The 19,194-nt window shown below is 48.6% G+C and overlaps 1 protein-coding gene across 1 annotated transcript in view; it reads left to right on the forward strand.

Moving 5' to 3' along the window:
* The window catches only part of LOC122386394, a 213,877-nt gene that overhangs the window by 33,700 nt on the left and 160,983 nt on the right, over nt 1–19,194 (forward strand). The window lies entirely within an intron of this gene.

A 19,194-nucleotide genomic window follows, 5' to 3' on the forward strand; every position in this document is an offset into this window, starting at 1 on the left:
TCAACGACACAACCCGGGGGCTCAGCGACGGACAGCAGCGTCCGGCGTCTCAGACAGACGCCGCTCACACCGCCGCCGTCCCCGCCGCTCTCAGACGCTCTGAACGACTCGCACACCGGAGCCGAGTGGTTACAACATGAAGGGGGATGAAAGGGAGATGAAGGAGTCAGAAGGAGAATGCGCACGCGCGTATTATTTATTTATGAATACGTGAGACAACGATGGATAATACACTTTGGATCGAACCTCACGACTGTATATATCCTACAGCTTGTGATTCTCTTTTGGCTAGAAATGGCATTAATCATTATCTCCACTGGCGAAAATGGCACTTGACATCACCGAATGCAACGTTCATGTTTGTTAGGATACATAAAATCAGGAAGATTACGCGAATTAGGTAGGCAAACGTGGAATAAAATAGGTGCTGGATGTTTTGGTTTTGGTGCTGAATCAGCAAACAGCAAATACGGAGTTCAACTAGACGATCTGGCAACTTTAGGCTGTGTGGAGGCAATTAGGTGCCAGACTCAGATATTAGGGTCGAATAAGCATTTTGGGGCTGATCAGCAATTAGGTGCCAGAAACAGCTTTTTAGGGACCAGAAACAAATATTCCCCCAAATAAACACGGTCACCTGGGGCAAACTTAAAGTCATTTATCTTCCGATCATAAACCGCCTTGTTCCGTTGATGACTGAGCCTTGCATTGTCAAACGCAAGACGATGAAGTGCCTGCAAATTTGATCGCAGTTCATCAAGATACTCCGTGATGGGTCGGGTTCGGCCCTTCAGAGGGGTGTCGAGCTCCAGCTGAATCGGTAGCCGTGGCTCTCTTCCAAACATGACACAATAGGGTGACACACCTAAAGATCGATGCACTTGAGCTCGCAACCCAAGCAAAAGTAACGGAAGATTTCTATCCCACTCAGCGTGCTCATGCTGTTCAAGGAATTTTGCAAACATGTTAATCAGAGTTCGGTTGGTGCGTTCTACGATAGAATTGGACATGGGATGGAACGCGGTAGTCTTGGATTGAGCGATACCCAGAAGCTCGCAAGTCTTTTTCAAGACTTCACCCGTGAAGTTAGCACCGCGGTCTGAATGAATCCGGCGCGGACAGCCGAATCGGGAAACAAACTCGCGAACGAACACTGTAGCAACTTCAGTTGCTTCTTGACTCTTCAACGGATACGCTTCTACCCAGCGTGAAAAATGATCTACTACAACGAGAAGATTCTTGTGACCACTTGGAGTCTCTGGCAATGATGACAGAATGTCCAGACCCACTACCTCGAGTGGTTCTGTTGCTGAGAGCTCACCAAGCGAAGCCCTCGGAGCCGGAATTGGGGCGTTGCGTGAACCACACTGGGGACATTTCTTACAAAAGGACTCTATCTCGGTGAACATCTGTGGCCACCAGAACCGGAGTCTGGCCTGTTCGAACAGCTTGTCAGCTGCGAAGTGGCCACCGAAAGGCCCAGCGTGTAGTGACGCCAGGGCACTGGAAATGAGAGTTCTGGGCAACACAATCTGGAGCTGATCAGAGTCAAACGGTCTCCTTCGGTACAGACGAAAAAGTACCCCATTCACAAGTCGTAGTCGGTGCCACTGCGACAGAAACCGACCTGCTGCCGCAGACAATTCCTTCTTCTTCGGTTTGCGACCTGCAGACAGGTGTCTGCTGATCTCAGACAAGTCTGGATCCTGGTCCTGTTCAGCGCGAATGTAGCTTACTGACCAGTCAGAAGCATTGACACGAAACACGGGAGCAGAAAGACCTTCAGTCTGACAGGCCTTGTCGTCCACATCTGGAGGTCTGCGGCTGAGAGCGTCAGGCACGACGTGCTCTGACCCTGGACGGTGCTCGATGACGAACTGAAATTGGCCAAGAATCTCATACCACCGGGCCAATATACCAGATGGATTTTTGAAATTGAGCAACCATCGGAGGCTGGCATGATCAGCCCGGATTAAAAACTGCCGACCAAGCAAATACGGAGCGAATTTATCAACAAATAGAACCACTGCAAGTAACTCACGTTTAGTCACGCTGTAATTGGATTGCGCTTTTGAAAACTTGTGACTGCCATACGCAATGACTTTCTCATCATCGCCGACCCGCTGCTTCAGGACAGCACCCGCTGACTCCTGTGACGCGTCAGTCTCCGGGATGAACACACCAGCATTGGGACTGAAATCCGGCACGGTGAGAACCGGAGCCTCGCAAAGGGCTGTGCGTAGCCTATCGAACGAGTTCTGAGCCTCGTCTGTCCACGCGAAACGAACGTCCTTGTGCAGCAGGCGCTGCAATGGGGCTGCAATGCTAGCAAAGTCTCTGACATGTTTACGCATAAAGCTGGCCATGCCAAGAAATGAAGAGAGTTGCTGGGCGGTTCGAGGCACTGGCCAGTTGCGGACTTTTTCGACCTTCTCAGGGTCGACTGCGACACCGTCGGCAGAAATGACGTGCCCAAAGAATTTCACAGACCTTTGGAACAGGGAGCATTTGCTCAGATTGAGTGTCAAGCCTGCGGCACGTAGCCTCTGTAAAACCAACTCGAGTTTGCTCATGACATCATCAAAATCTTTTCCACCTATCAAAATATCAAAGTATGCTACAGCAGTATCTGGAGGCACATCACGGAGCACTAGATCCAGAAGTCGAGCGCATGTCATCGGGGCGACATTAATTCCTAGCGGAAGCCGCCTGTGCTTATATGAACCAAATGGAGTCGGACTACTAGGGTCACCCGCGTGCTCCGCAACGCGAAGGGGGGATTTTTTGACCCGTGGGTATTGGGTTGGTCTGTGTCGATTTCGCTGGTACCTATCCATTTCGTTCGATTGCTCTTTGACGGCCAAGCATTTTGTAATAAAAAAGATACATCGCATCGAGGTGCCCGTGTCGTATTATCATGCGTTCTACTTTAGAATGATTCGAAAACTGGCGTGAAGTCTTTTGAGGGCCATCGATGAATTTGCTAAAAATGACGATGCGATGGTTTGTAAAATTTACATTTTTAAGAATACTGTTGCTCATCATGCAAAAATGAAGACTGAACCTTGGTCAGAATTGAATGCTCTTTCCAACGGTGCCATTTTTAATTGCCAGATACATCAGATCATGGAGCAAAGCCATTTTGATGAACAAAGTGGCACAAAATTGACAAACACCATTTTCTCCCGTGATTTGTACCACCTTGATTTGGATCAATCAGCTTTTCACAATTTGTATATGATAGGCGGTACATTTCTCTTGCCAACAGGCGTTGTTCCAACTCGCCCTGTTTAACGGTCACCTAAAAATAAAATCAATTCCAAAATCCGCCAAAAACCGCAATTTTTCAACAAAAGTGCCCTCCCCGGTGCACGTGGCGCGTGCTATCATCTGTATCGCACACGATTCCATTGCCCATTCAATTATCTGCACGATGCTGTTTTCCCCGTGCCGGTCGGACCCCTGGTCACCAAGATATTGCACGGGGACTGGACCCTTGTCGGCCAAAATTAGCCGTTTTCGCCCGATTTTGCAAGCCGATTTATACATGTAAAGTCTATGGCGCGAATTTGCACTTTTTGAGCACGCGCCACGCGCTCCCTACCAATCCGATCGAGCTGAGACCCCTCAAAGGCACGTCGCGCATCTTTGATCTATAAGTTGTGCAAATTTCACCGCGCTAGGTGCAGCGGTCTGGCCTGTAGTCCACGCAAAGCACCACCAAGTCGGGACCTCGGTAACGGACAGACGCACCCTCCTCAAATAGTAATATAGAAGATGGTAGTCTTGTCACATAGAGGATTCTTCATGGCTCCGAGTGGAAGATAAGGATATCTTTTCCAAGCGGGTTACTGAAAAACCGAGCGACGAAGGAGCGAGGTTTTTCTGTAACACGCGAGGAAAAGATATCCGATCTTCCACGAGTGAGCCATGAGGAATCCTATATCTTTCTATGTTGAGGTTTATTCTTAATTAATTAAATATTATATTTAAATGTATTCATCTATGTAAAAAAAGATTTAGAGTAGTTTGTTTGCATTTCATAAGTTTCATACATAAACAGCCATTAAAAATGCCGTTCGGTTATTGACCCATCTTCAGTTGAACTCTTGATTTTTGACTATGAACCCTCGAGACCTTATCTTTGCATCTCAGAGAGATGCAGAGATAACAAGTTTTTATCTTTGCATCTCAGAGGAGTGCGAGATAGAAATATCCCTGCACTGTAGACCCAATGGCAAATAAACCTCAACTAGAAAGATAGTCCTCAGGCGCTACTCCGAGCTGGTAATAGCACTGCTTAAGATCGAGTACACAAAACATGGAATGACCCGCAAGAGAGTCAAGAATGGTATCAATTCGAGGAATGTCATATGCAGGAATCCGGGTCACTGCATTGACCTTGCGCAGGTCAGCGCAGATCCGAACACTGCCGTCCTTCTTGGTAACGACACAGATTGGAGAACCCCAACTACTCCCAAAGTTCTCCTCGAGAATACCAGCCTCAACCATACGATCGAGCTCAGCCTTTACCTTCTCCTGGAGGAAAGGGGGAACCCGACGAGCAGCACACCTGGCAGGAGGGGCGTCTCCTGTGTCTATGTGATGCTGGACGAGAGACGTGAATCCAAGGCGACCATCAAGCATATCCTCGTACCGAGCGAGCAGAGAAGTGAGCGCGGCACGCTGTTGGTCGGAAAGATCACTACCGGACAGGTCGAGCCGATCACGCCAATCCCGCTCAGCGGTCTGATCGCCCGACAGCGGACACTCTGCGATACCGACCTCCAGCCGGCCGACCTTTGAACGCTTAGGAATCGTCACCGGCTGGGTTGTCACATTTCTAACCACACACGGAACTGACTGACCAGATACAGACAATTGAGGGGACAAACTCAAGGCCCTCAATATCAGCGCACGGCTCCATCATAGCCGGGCCACGGTAGTCTGAATTCGGGACAAAACCAGAGAAAACTAACTCATGTCCCGGAGGAACAGACAGGCCATTCTGGAGAATCACCCGTCCCACAGAAATGACGGAAGCTGAAACTGAACGAACCGCTCGCGATGGCGTCAGAACCAGTTGGCCAGCAGACATGTCAATTACGCATGGGCACGCAGCCAAAAACTCTAAACCTAACATGACAGGCACATCAATACACTCTGAAACAAAGAAAGGCACAACTGTGGTCTGACCTCCCAACTTCAGAGACACCTTTACCCTCCCCAGCAGCGGCAGAGGATCCTGTGTGGCTGTGCTCGCCACAGCAGACGTCTTCATCAGTGGAGGACGATTCGGCAAAACATCAAAGACAGACTTACTGAGCAAATTAATACTGCTACCGGCGTCAAGTAGCAGGGAGCACCGAACACCGCCCACCACGCCATCGAAAGTCATATCACGCCTCAGCAGGACGACGCGGTCGACGTCCTCGGTTGACCCGTCGAGTCCGGAGCCGGATTCGGCCGTACGAACCGCGGCTGATGCATCGAGGGACCCATCCCCGGTGGATGCAGAGCTGCGTCCGCCTGCAGCGGTACCGGCGGCGGCCACTGAGCGCTGCCTGGTGCCGGAGCACCTCTGGCCCCCATCTGCGGGTACGGGGCCCGACCCGGTGGGGCGGAACCGGCGGCCCCACTCGTGTTTTCCGGAGCCCTAAGTCCACAGACTCGAGCCAAGTGACCCTTGATGCCGCAGAGATAGCAGACAGAGTTCCTGCTACGACAGTTTCTACGGACATAGCCCTCACCACCACAACAAAAACAGAAACAGCCGGTAGCCTTGGAACCTCCGGTTCCCTTCAGACGAGCTAACTCCTTCTCCAACTCCTCGACCCTCTACGGAGCACGTCGCTCTCAGACTGGACCTGCCGGACCGGCGCAGGCTGACTCACGTTCAGCCGTGCCGCGCAACACATGTTGCGGACTGCGACCAGTGCGGTGTCAAACGACGCAATGCCGTCAGAAATCAAACGGGACTGATACTGCATCGGTAGCGCCTGCATAAAGTAGTTGAACAGCAGACAATCAGCCTCACTGTCCGGGAACGGAGCGCAAACAAGTCCCCTCAGTCGGATGACAAAGGCATCCAGGTCAGACCTTGGGTCAAACCTCAAGCCCCTCAGCTGCACCTGAGCCTCGATCACGCCATGGGAAGGGAAGGCCTGTCGGAGACCATCAAAAGCCAAAGTAATCGACTTTTTGGATGCCTCCGGGAGACAGTCATACGCATCACGAGCGATACCGGTAAGGCACAAAGGGAGTAGGCTAGCCTGCTTAGCGTTATCCCAGTTTTGAAAAGCCGCGTACGTCGTAAAGTCAGAAATAAACCTAGAAACTGAACCAGTGTTACCCCCAAATGACGGTAATCCCAGTGTAACCAAAGTCTGATGAGCCATGTTAACACGCGCCCCCTAGGGGGGGGGGGGGGGCGAAACGGCCCCCCCTGTCCTTTTCGGTCGATATCTCCTAAACCGCTTCAGATATCGCCACCAAACTTTTGGGACCCCTCCGGGCATCAATTTTACACATTGTGACCAAAAATTTTTCCAGAGGCTATGATAGGTTGGCCACAAATGACGTCAGAATGACGTCATGTTCTGTCATTTTCGACCGAATAAAGACCTTCGCGAGAAGACCTGTCAGGCCTACAGCTTTGAAGATACAGAAAAATGATCAAGACATAAAAGGTGTAGAATTGACAGGGCTACAAAACTGCTATCTCGGATTTTTTTAAATTTTATGAGTTTTGAACCCAAAAAATCAAAAAAACATTTCTTTTTTATATATAAGCCAAAAAATACAAAAAGTTTTTTGAGTTAAAAAAAACGGAATATATATGATAGTACCTACCGTGCTCTATCTACATACCGAATTTCAGATCGATACCTCGTTTTTTGGCCAAGTTATAGCGAAAAAAACTGTTCAAAATTGATGACGTCAAATTTTCAAACTCAATTTTTGGCAGTTCTAGACCTCGTAGAGCAAAACAAAGACCACCATTAGACTCCCCGTGACGAGCTGCATCGAATAGATACCCATTTTTGTCAAAAATATCAACTTTGAAATTTGACCTTATTTGACCTGACCTTGACCTGACCTTCACCAAAACGTGACCTAGGCTGGCCCCAAAGGCTGCCTAACCCACATAATCGCATTTTTCATGTAAAATGGACCATAAAACATGTATCACACGACACTTTCATATTGTGACCCCGGTGACCTGACCTCGCTGTGACCTGACCTGGTATCAGTGACCTCAGATAGCAAAGTATGTGTTTGACGAACAATGAACCATCGATGGTTTTCAATAAATTACCAATTAACTCGATTTCACAACACATTTCTTAAAATGCCTGTGAACGGTGAAAATCTGACCTTTGACCTGACCTGTGACGTCATCGGTTTGACCTAGGTCAATGAAATTTGGTCACAAGGTAGTTCCCGGGTGGGGCTATCGAACGCCGTTTGAATTTTGAAAATCGGCCGGTAACTTTCCGAGATCTTAGGGGGGGCCGAAACGGCCCCCCCCCCTACGGGTGGTAGGGTCCGCCGGTAGCCCTACGGGGCGCGGGTTAAATGGTAATAACGTGAACGGAACGATTGCAGGTAAATTAGCAAGGGATTCGAGAGATCAGAGAACAAATACTCAGGCAGGTAATTTCTGTCCCAGAGGCACAGTGAAATCCTAACTCCAGGCGCCTAATCTCGAAAATCGATAGAAAAAAATAACCCGAATTTTTCACAATCATCTAACTAAACAACGAACGTTGCACAGAAGTCAGTTAAAGTCACAAATGTATGAGGACCCCACAACGAATTAAAGTACCTAACGTACGCACAAAGTAAAGTACAATATACAGTAACAATGATACAAGGTAACACAGTTCAACACTCACCCCATGAAGTCCATAACTCTCGCTCCACCCGTGCGCCACGTACGCACGCGTCAGGTCACGGAGACAGCTGGCAGCCCGCCAGCCGCGTCAGCTGGTCAGCTGGTCCGCCGCGCAGAGCCGCTCCCCACGCGGTACCGGTAGGCGCTCGCCGCGCCCACCAACCGTCCGCCCGTCCGCACTGCCGGCCGTCCGCCCGCCCGACCGTCCGCCAATCACAGCACCGATTCAGCGACCAGCCCTCGGGGCCCAGACGCCCGGTCGTCCGCCCGGCCGAGGCAGCCGGGTCCAGTCCGTAGCCTCGCCGCGGGTCCCAGCGGGGAGACCGCCCCACTGTAGGCCGGCAGCCCGAAAAAGCGCTAGAAATTCCCCCAAACTGACTGTCCGCAATATGAACAAAATAGGTATCATTTAATCCCAAATTGATCGAAGAATACGATTCCGATGCCAGTTTTTCCCTAAGGTCAAAATTGAGGTCGTCAGTTGTCACCAAACACAAGACAATTTAGGCTCTCTAGTGGCCACCACATTTACCGATTTTCATGATGATCTTTAGTGGTAATTTATTAGCTGACCAATCGTCGTTTTGAACGAAATTTCCTGTCAGACTAGTTCAGGGCACTGTTGTTCACTGTGCCAACATCATTCTTACATATTGCATCGCTTTTCTGCAAGATAAGCTAGCTTTTTGCAAGCAGCTGCAAGACGTAAAAAAAATCATATCTAATTTTTTAATTAGACTTTTATAAAAATGTGATTTCGAGCAGCTAAAAATGAACGTTTTATACTAGCCTCTGATTACTCATCTTTCGTTCCATATAGGTGCTTTGCTGCTTTTCCCTGCTACTTTTCGAGATATGCGCCAGTAAACCACGCGATGTAGGGGCAATTGTCACCTCGCCGCTCTACTGAAGGCCCGGCGCTCTTTAAAGCGCTGGAAGTTGTGAAAAACAAACGCGTATAATCTGAATAAAATATATGTCCCTGAGCTCAGAATTGAGCAACGCACAGAATGCTGTCAAAAATTTTGGGCCAAACTAAAAAAATTCAGTCATTATTAACCCCCAAACACAAGTCAGTGATAATCAACAACAACTTGCTCTTTAGTTAGACTTCTTGAGAAATGTTATTTCGAGCCGCTAAAAATGACCATGCCATACAAACCACTAATCATCTTTCTGTCATGCCTTACTCGCAATTTTTCCTAATGCCTGCTACTCTTCGAGGTCACGTGACCTCACCATTAACCCGCGCCCTGGTGGGGTCTGTTTATAACGCGACCTGGTGGGGGGGGGGCTATTTTTTGCCCCCCCCCTCGTATCTCCGAAACTACTGGACGGATCCGCAAAATTCAAACAGCGTTCGAAAGGCCTGTCAACTTTGTCGAGGGAAACCAAATTTCATTGACCTCGGGGTCACCGATGACGTCACAGGTCAGGTCAAAGATGAAATGTTTCACCGTTCACGGGGCTTCTAGGGAATGCGCTATAACACCGAGGAAAACGCATTTTGTCGAGAATCAGCGGTAGGGCGTCAGTTGCCTAGTAGATATGTTGCTATTAGAGGTCACTGGCAATACCAGGTCAGGTCACAGGTCAGGTCACCAAGGGTCACAGGTCAGGTCACATGAGCCCAACTTTACTAAGGTTGTGTGATACATGTTTTATGGCCAATTTTTTTCATTTCCAACTCAATGGTGTTGGTTATAAGACTATCAGGTACGGCTTAGGTCACTTTCTGGTGAAGTTCAGGTCAAGGTCAGGTCAAGGTCAAGACTCCGCTCACCACGCGGAGTCCAACGCTCTAACCAATTGTCGGTCCCGTAGCTCAATTGGTTAGAGCGTTGGACTCCGCGTGGTGAGAGCACGCGTTCCCGGTTATGACAGTCCGGGTTCGAAGCGCGACGGGCGCTCGACATTTATGGGCCTCCTGACAGGTATGGTTGCGGTTGGTGGCAGGCCGTAGCCAGGCGAAGTCAGCGGGGGGACCGGCCGTGCGCGGCTTTGTGCGCACGTTAAACTTTGGACTCTAAATTCTGCCATAGAATCGGAATTGCGCGATCGGAGGGTAGAGGGCAGGGTCATCGCAACAAGCTTCGCTTAGCGGTGGCTCTGTCCTTGTGAATCCTTCCCATCAAAAGGTTCGGACTAAATTTAAAAAAAAAAAAAAAAAAAAAAAAAAGGTCAGACCAAAAAAGGTCAAATTTTAAAGTTGATATTTTTGCATAAAATGGGTATTGATTCGATGCAGCTCGTCACGGGGAGTCTAATGGTGGTCTTTGTTTTGCGCTACGGGGTCTAGAATTGCTAAAAATTGAGTTTGAAAATTTGACGTCATCAATTTTGAACAGTTTTTTCGCTATAACTTTGCCAAAAAAAGAGGTATCAATCTCAAATTTGGTATGTGGATGGAAGGCGGTAAGGACTATCACATATATTCCGGTTTTTGCGAAATTCAAAAAACTTTTTGGATTTTTCGATTATTATATCCGAAAAATCTATTTTTTGATTTTAGGGGTCAAAATCCAAAAATTTCAAAAATCCGAGATAGCAGTTTTGTAGCCCTGTCCAATCTACAGCTTTTATGTCTTTATCATTTTTCTGTATTTGCAAAGCTATAGGCCTGACAGCTCTTCCCGCGAAACCCTTTTTTGGGTCGAAAACGGCAGAACATGACGTCACTCTGACGTCATTTCCGGCCAACCTATCATAGCCTTTGGAAAAATTTTTGGTCACAATGTGTAAAATTGATGTCCGGGAGGGTACTGGAAGTTTCGTGACGATCGGCGCAGCGGTTCTGGAGATATATCGAAAAGTCTGGAGGGGGGGGCAAAAAATAGCCCCCCCCACCAGGTCGCGGGTTAAAAGTAAATGGGGAAATAATGAAACTGTTGTTTTTGCACATGGAATGATCTCAAACTATCTCAAGCACACGGAATCGTGATTTCATGCACTCCTTGCAAGATCCGATGCTTTACTTTTGTATTTTTGACCTTCCCTGACGTCATTTATGACGTCACTAAGGTCATAGGAGTTTCTCGTCAATAACTCATGATCAAATTGAGCCAGCGACTCGGGAAAGCCACCAATGGACTCAGAAAGGCCTCCCGAATCGAATGATATGCAATACGACTTCCTTCGATTAACCCGCGCCCTGGTGGGGGGGGGGGGGCTATTTTTTGCCCCCCCTCCAGACTTTTTGATATATCTCCAGAACCGCTGCGCCGATCGTCACCAAACTTTCAGTACCCTCCCGGACATCAATTTTACACATTGTGACCAAAAATTTTTCCAAAGGCTATGATAGGTTGGCCGGAAATGACGTCAGAGTGACGTCATGTTCTGCCGTTTTCGACCCAAAAAAGGGTTTCGCGGGAAGAGCTGTCAGGCCTATAGCTTTGCAAATACAGAAAAATGATAAAGACATAAAAGCTGTAGAATCAACAGGGCTACAAAACTGCTATCTCGGATTTTTGAAATTTTTGGATTTTGACCCCCAAAAATCAAAAAGATAATTTTTTTGCATATAATAATCGAAAAATCCAAAAAGTTTTTTTGAATTTCGCAAAAACCGGAATATATGTGATAGTCCTTACCGCCTTCCATCCACATACCAAATTTGAGATCGATACCTCTTTTTTTTGGCGAAGTTATAGCGAAAAAACTGTTCAAAATTGATGACGTCAAATTTTCAAACTCAATTTTTAGCAATTATAGACCCCGTAGCGCAAAACAAAGACCACCATTAGACTCCCCGTGACGAGCTGCATCGAATCAATACCCATTTTATGCAAAACTATCAATTTTAAAATTTGACCTTTTTTGGCCTGACCTTGACCTGACCTTGACCTGAACTTCACCAGAAAGTGACCTAAGCCGTACCTGATAGTCTTATAACCAATACCATTGAGTTGGAAATGAAAAATTGGCCATAAAACATGCATCACACAACCTTAGTAAAGTTGGGCTCATGTGACCTGACCTGTGACCCTTGGTGACCTGACCTGTGACCTGACCTGGTATTGTCAGTGACCTCTAATAGTAATATATCTACTAGGCAACTGACGCCCTATCGCTGATTCTCGACAAAATGCGTTTTCCTCGGTGTTATAGCGCATTCCCTAGAAGACCCGTGAACGGTGAAACATTTCATCTTTGACCTGACCTGTGACGTCATCGGTGACCCCGAGGTCAATGAAATTTGGTTTTCCTCGACAAATTTGACAGGCCTTTCGAACGCCGTTTGAATTTTGCGGATCCGTCCAGTAGTTTCGGAGATACGAGGGGGGGGCAAAAAATAGCCCCCCCCCCACCAGGTCGCGTTATAAACAGACCCCACCAGGGCGCGGGTTAAGTTCGTGGCCTGATGGGCTCTGACCTGACCTTGACTCGAGGTCAACACCTTAACCCTATTAGTGGCAGGGGGGGGTTGTTTTTATCCACCCCTCAGGTTTTTCGGGAATATCTCCAAAACCGCTGAAGCTACGATGCTGAAATTTTCTGACTTTTCCTAAAACTAAATTGGGCACATTCCCTGAAAATTTCAAGTTCATAACTTTACCAGGGGCGGCTCCAGAGCACTGGGAATTGGGGGTCCTATTCGTGAAGCGAGTCATTTGGGCGAAGATCACGATGCTGCACCAGTTTTACGAACAGTGAATGAAAGGTATCATGTGATAACATATACAAAGTTATTGTGCATCCTCTTTTGACACGTTTTTGCTATAATAGGCGGATCCAGGCGTCCAAAAAGGGGGGTTATTTTTTACCTCCCAACATAGGTGCCCTGACACCGCCTATGCATGACCAATACAATTTTAGTCGTTCTCTCATAAGAAAATTGTAACATAACAAGACCATTGCCACCCTTTTTAGAAACAGTACCAACAAAAACCTTATTAACTATACTTTTTGTGTACCCCCAATCTCAATGATCTGTATCCGCCTATGATTTTTGAAAATGCATATTTTTAGGATCCATGTGAATTCCTGGTTCATTCTCTATCGATCGGCAAAAGTTGCGTTAAGATTGGTTCAGAAACCTGGCCGTGATAAACAGTCTAAAATGTATCTGCAATTTGCCCGTTTTTACCCCCCTCTACCCCCCTATTGACATTTTTTAATTTTATTTTTTTTAGAAATGTAGATCTCGTTGAGCCAAATCGAATGCCGTTTGAATTTTGAAAATCGGCCGGTTAGATCTCGAGATATCAAGGGGGGGTCGTAAACAGCCCCCCCCTGCCACTAATATGGGGTAGCCAGGAGCCTGCCACTAATAGGGTTAAGTTGACCTCACCCGGACAAAAAGTATACCATTCGACGCGCCTGAGCCAGGCGAACACGATGGTGCCAAAATCGCTGCTCTGCAGCCATTTTTTGCGAAATTATTTACCAAAAACCAAACCCTACCTTGGGCTTTTTGACTTCACCTCAGAGGTAATCGGTTGACCTGGGACCTTAAAATCGGGTATCAATCGTTCCGTCTTGAAACGGCGCACACGCTTGTTTTTTCCGCGAGGCTCTAGCTCCATTAGAGGCGAAACGAAGAAAAGGGGTCGTACCAACCCTCCCCCCTCGGCCGGCCGAGGGGGTGGGGGGGGTCCGACAATAGGTCCGGCGAGGGTTAAGCAGTCCCACTTCGTTTTTAGTATGTTTGCTTGTCACTGAGATCAACAACTCAATCACAGATAATTTCTAGCACTTTTCCGGGCCCCCGGCCCAGTGTGCGCCCGCGCGCCCGGCGCAGTCAGCTGTGCCGCACCGGAGCCTCGACACAGGCCCGAATAGCGAGCCGCTCAGCGGGGCCCGCAATCAGCGCCCGTGCACGCCACAGCCGGATGCAGGCAGCCGAACAGGAAACGATGCTCCATGATCCACGTACCACGTGCCAACAGGCGAGCACCCGAGTGGAGGGCAGCAACACGCAGCTCAGACTCGGCCACGTGGGTGCGAAGGAGAACGCACACCGCTGCCACCAGATGTAGGGCCGGGGTGCCGAGCTCTGCGTCACGATTGCTGCCTCCCATCCACGACACGGTGCTGATGCTTTCTTAGTCTATATTGTGGTGCGGAGTTCAAATCTCAAATCTCAGACATAAGCTCCGCTATCAACTTGCTATTAGCTCCACAGACTAGCCCTACAGACTAGCCCGCGTCCTGCAACAGATTAAAATTAACTTAACAACGCACAAATGCAGACAACGATAAAAATAACCACTAAGCAAAGCAAAGTTAACAACAACTGAGGGTTTACAACAATTCATAGTAACAAAATAGCAAATCTTACCGTTCACGCAGACGCACACGTCACAAACCACACAGAACCAGTGCACGAATGGCGGGGTCACCGCCGCGCGGCCCGGACGGCCGACCCGCCGGCCAATCGTGGCGCACAGCGATTGGTGGCTCTCGACCCGCGGCAGTCACATGACCTGAGTCACATGACCTGATTTTCCCGCAACCGGCGTAGAGCCGCCGGATTGCTGCGTGGCACACCGCCTATAGTTACGCCTGGAGATCCTAACTAGATCCACTGTATACATACAAAGCACCCCGATGCATGGCTTGGTGGCTGCCTGACACCCGTTGCAAGCGATCGAGGACGGTTAAATCGGGAAACATCTGGATCGTCGACCATTGCTAGTAGCTTGTTTGTAAAAAAAAAAAAAACGATGTACAGTCAAGCTTCAGAGGTAATCATAAATTTAGGTATGAGCTGAGGCCGAGAGGTTCAGAAAACTCTTGCGCATTCTCCCTTGCACATCTACTCAAGGTTTGGCGATGTTACATCGATTATGCTTATTTGTTGAAGAAAAGGCACTTGGTGACGAAAGCCTTCACGAGCACTGAACAGTCAGGCACACTAATCTCTATGATAGTCAGGAAACATCAGGGTATTTGGAAACATGGGATGCTTTCATGGTGGAGAGGAAGAATGGTGACGTTTTGCAATTCATGGATGTAAGCGCGAGAGGACGAAACGGTGACGACAGCGGTGTAAAAAGAAGCAGCACAATAATATTTGTCTTAACCACGGGGGAGCACTGCCGTTTCAACCCTATTGGCCGTAGTGTCTAACGGTGGCGGCCATATTGCGCAGACCAGGAACCGACCGCCGCCTGTGTTGAGGAATAGGGAATTCGGGACCTCGATTTACGTTTGGGGCCGCCGCATCCGTTTCGTTCAAGTTACGTATATACGGAACCTGGCATCTTACGTAGAATTGAGTGGGGAACACGATCGAATCTTCAGAATTCCTCAAATTCACCCGCCGGACCATCGTTTTTCTACATTCGCCCCGGCCGAGAGGGTTGATTGAACCCACCTCGCTAATGCGCCGCTAATTTAACTAGAATTTAGCGGTAAAGTGGTCGTATGAGGCAGAGTACGTTGCAGAGTGACTGGTAGGAATCCGCTTTAAAGGTCTCAGGTCAACCGTTGACATCTGAGGTCAGGTCAAGTGACCTAAGGCACGGGCTCGGTTTTTGGTAAATAACTTCGCCAAAAATGGCCGTAGAGCCGCGATTTTGGCATCATCGTGCTCACTTAGCTCAGGCGCATCGAGTGATATACTTTTTGTTCGGGTGAGGTCAATTTACGGCACTGACCTCGTGACAAGGTCAGGTCAGAGCTCTCAGGTCACGAAGCTGGTCGAGTAAGGTCATGTTGCATATCATTCGATTCGGCAGGTCTTTCTGAGTCCATTTGTTGCTTTCCCGATTCGCTAGTTCAATTTGATCTGGAGTTATTGAAGAAAAGTTTATGACCCTTGTGACGTCACAGATGACGTCACGCAAGGGCAACAATGCAAATGTGAAGAAGCATTGGACCTTGCAAAGAGTGCATGAAATCACGATTCTATATGCTTGAGATAGTTTCAGATCATTCCCGGGGCCAAAATAGCAATTTCCATATTTCCCCATTGACTTATAAGGGTTTAACGTATAAGTTTCCTGTATTTGAGGATTTTTAAGATGTCATCTTGTTCTCCACTCAATTCTGCGTAGGATGCCTGGTTCCGTGTTCACATAGCTTGAGCGTAACGGAAACAGCGGCCGCAAACGTAAATCGAGGTCCCGAATTCCCTATTCCCCAACACAGGCGGCGGCCGCTTCCTGGTCTGCGCAACATGGCGGCACCGTTGGACACCATCTGGCGGCCGATGCGCCTTCCACATTATAGAGTTCAGTGGTCTTAACTCTCGCCCCGTTGAGGGGAAAGTGGGGGGGGGGGGGGTAATATGGCCTTAACCCGCGCCGGGCCGGTGCTCTGAGATTCCGCGCCGGGCCGCGGGGGGGTGTTTGAACACCCCCCTTCTAACTCGGCTCCTGGGCCACGTAGCGACACGCAGTAAGCGGCAATCGAAAGAACGTCAAAAATAAGGACGAAAACACTACGGTCATTTTTTGGGTCAGGTCAAAGGTCAGGTCACCAGAGGTCACCAAAGGTAAAATGTTGACTATTTCAACATTTTGGAAACTGCCAACGGCTATCTCGGGAACCGATAGAGCTACAGCGCCGCAAAAAAGCGCATTCGATAGCCCTTTTACAGACCTTTCTGAGTAATGTTCTCAGATTTGACCTCAGGTCAACGGTTTAGCCTCCAGAGGGCAAAAACTCCAAAAATAGCCGTTTTTACGAAAAACGTTTTTTCGGCAATAACTTTTGACTCAAAAGAGCTATGACATTACTTTTGCCAGCATCGTGTTCCTCTCCTCGAGACGCGTCGAATGAACTATAATTTGACCTTGAAAGGTCAACTTGAAAATTTGACCTCAGGTCAAGGTCATGACCTGACCGGAAAAGGTCATGTTGCATATCAGTCGAACCGCAACGTCGAGCCGAACACATCTAAGGCGTTTTCAGCGCTCTAGCACGCCTCTATCAGAAGTTATCATCGAAAAACTGTTAGATTCTGTTCGTGACCTGAGATGACCTCGGGGACATAACGAGGGGTCACAGTTGCCATTTTCTGGTTCAGTGTGTCTATTTTACCTATATCTCGATGTTTGAGAGTGTCTAGAATAGCGTTCGTGCAAAACAGACGCTTTTCAATTTTCTCCCATTGACTTATAACGGAGAGGCCGCAAAATTGACCTGACCTTAGGTCACCGATATCAAAATTCCGAGATATACATTTTATAGATAGTGTTGCTCTTATCAATCGCTGAAAGTTTCAAGGCAATCGTTCAGTCGGTGTAGCTATGACGAGCATTCTTATTTTTTATGAGGTGAGGTCACTTGGCGTGACCTGGTGACCTGACCTAAGGTCACCTGGGTCTGAAATTTTCACAACATATGCGGAAAAGATGCACAAACAGGTGTGCCAAAAACGGCGGCGCTCCGCGCCGCCGTTTTTGAGATATCTGCGAAAAACCGCAAGGGGGGGTGTTCAAACACCCCCCCCCCCGGCCCGGCGCGGGTTAAAATTAGGTATCATCGGCTTCCTCTCGTGACAGGCAACACACTCGTTTTTTTTCGCAAAGCTCTAGCTCGATGAGGGGCCAAACGCGAGGGGAGGTGGTCGTACCAACCCCCCCCCCCCCCTTGTGCCGTTGAAGGACGCAAAATGGCCTGTGCCGGCGAAGGCTAACAAACCAAACACCCAAACAGTCGATGATTCGGATTTCGGGGGTAGCGGAGTCCATCGCGAGACTTAATTAACTCATGGGTAGGAAAACCCTATCGTGTGTTAATATACGCCACTACCTGCACAGAGTGCGTTCGGTCGTTAGATATACAGGGTGTCCCAAAATTAATGTCACACGCTCTCACAACACTTATTTTGCCTTCTACGCCGCAATACCAATATAATTTCGCCGGTACTGGCTCCCAGACCATATTGGCTACATTCTAGTCACGTGACCTTCGAATTTGTGTGACCCTGACCGGTCAAGGGGTGTACGCAGGTCATTTCCGGGGCAGTACCCAGCGCGCCGGACCAGGTGTCCAGGATGGCAAAACTGCAGAGCAAATCGTCCCGCAGCGAGGCTTTAGGCATTGTTGCCGGCGGCATGACCCACGGCCAGGTCGCCGAGAAACTGGGCATGAGTTGCCGCACGATTTGGCGCTGGTTGTCACGCGACAGAAGCGGATAGATGCCTGAGAACAAGCTAGGTCGCGGCAGAAAGACTTCCCGCCAGCCGGGTAGCGCAGGTCGTCATCGCGAAGTGCTGAGCTAAAGACGGGCTTATCCACAAGGAAACTGGCAGGGGGCTGATTGCCAACAGTCATTCAGTCTCCAAGTCGACAATCCATCGGTACCGGAGGTTGTCTCTAAAGCTGAAGCCCGTCAAGCCACGTCTCCAGCCGAAAACTTCTGCTGAACATGTCCAGGGATATCTTTCAACAGGACGGCACCCCGGCTCATCGAGCTAGAACGACGCAGGGGTGGTGCAGATCAAACTTCCCAGCATTCTGGGAGAAGGACAAATGGCCGGGGAATAGCCCCGACCAAGGCCCTATATACCAGGTAGGGTCGTCCGGCGATTCTACCTGATCGTGACGTCATCTGGGGGCAAGTCTTGAAGTCCCGTTTAAGTCCTATGCAAATGGGCGATTTTTGAAGCGCTCTAGAACAAACTCTGCTAAAGCTAGCACAGAACTAAGTGCATTATTGGAAAGCCGAAACATTTTTCTTCGAATTATCTAAGAAGCGTTTTTCACTAAACCCATTAGTTTTTCCGAAAATGCGTAAAAAAAGCCCTCATGCCTCGGCAGCCTCCCTTCCGCCGGCCGCCACGCCGCCGCGGTAGTGTAGTGGTTAGGATGCTTGCGCCGTAATCCAAAGATCGTGCGTTCGAATCTAGGCGCGGGTCGTACTTAAATCGAAATTGTAAGCAGATTATGTGTTTTTTTTTTCTTGATAAATCACTTATATTACAGCTAACCGTTCATAAAACTATCGATAACAATTGACTGAAACCCAAAATGTAGAATACATTCTAATAAAACAAATTCAAATATGGCGGCCGTTGCGCCAGGCTCCGCCCCCGACTCCGCCCCTTCGTGTGACGTCATCTGTGCACCTGGACACACAGGGAGATAGGGGACGACATGGGCCTGGCCCTGACCTGTCGCCGATAAAAAATCTTAGGGCGATCGTCCGGTAAGAGTTGAACAAAGTGGCACCAGGATTGGATAATCTGAAGGCACGCTGACCAGGAACGTTCGATCTGCCTGGTCCAAGATTAGTCCACAGAAGCTGAATATGTTGATGTCTGATGTTCCGGACCGTATGCTTGCCCGTATCAGAGAGAAGGTTGGATACATATGTAAGAAAAGCACACCTCTCATGTTTG

The sequence above is a fragment of the Amphibalanus amphitrite genome, unplaced genomic scaffold (genome assembly GCF_019059575.1).
Source record: "Amphibalanus amphitrite isolate SeventyFive unplaced genomic scaffold, NRLGWU_Aamphi_draft 000249F_arrow, whole genome shotgun sequence".
Taxonomy (NCBI): Eukaryota; Metazoa; Arthropoda; class Thecostraca; order Balanomorpha; family Balanidae; genus Amphibalanus; species Amphibalanus amphitrite.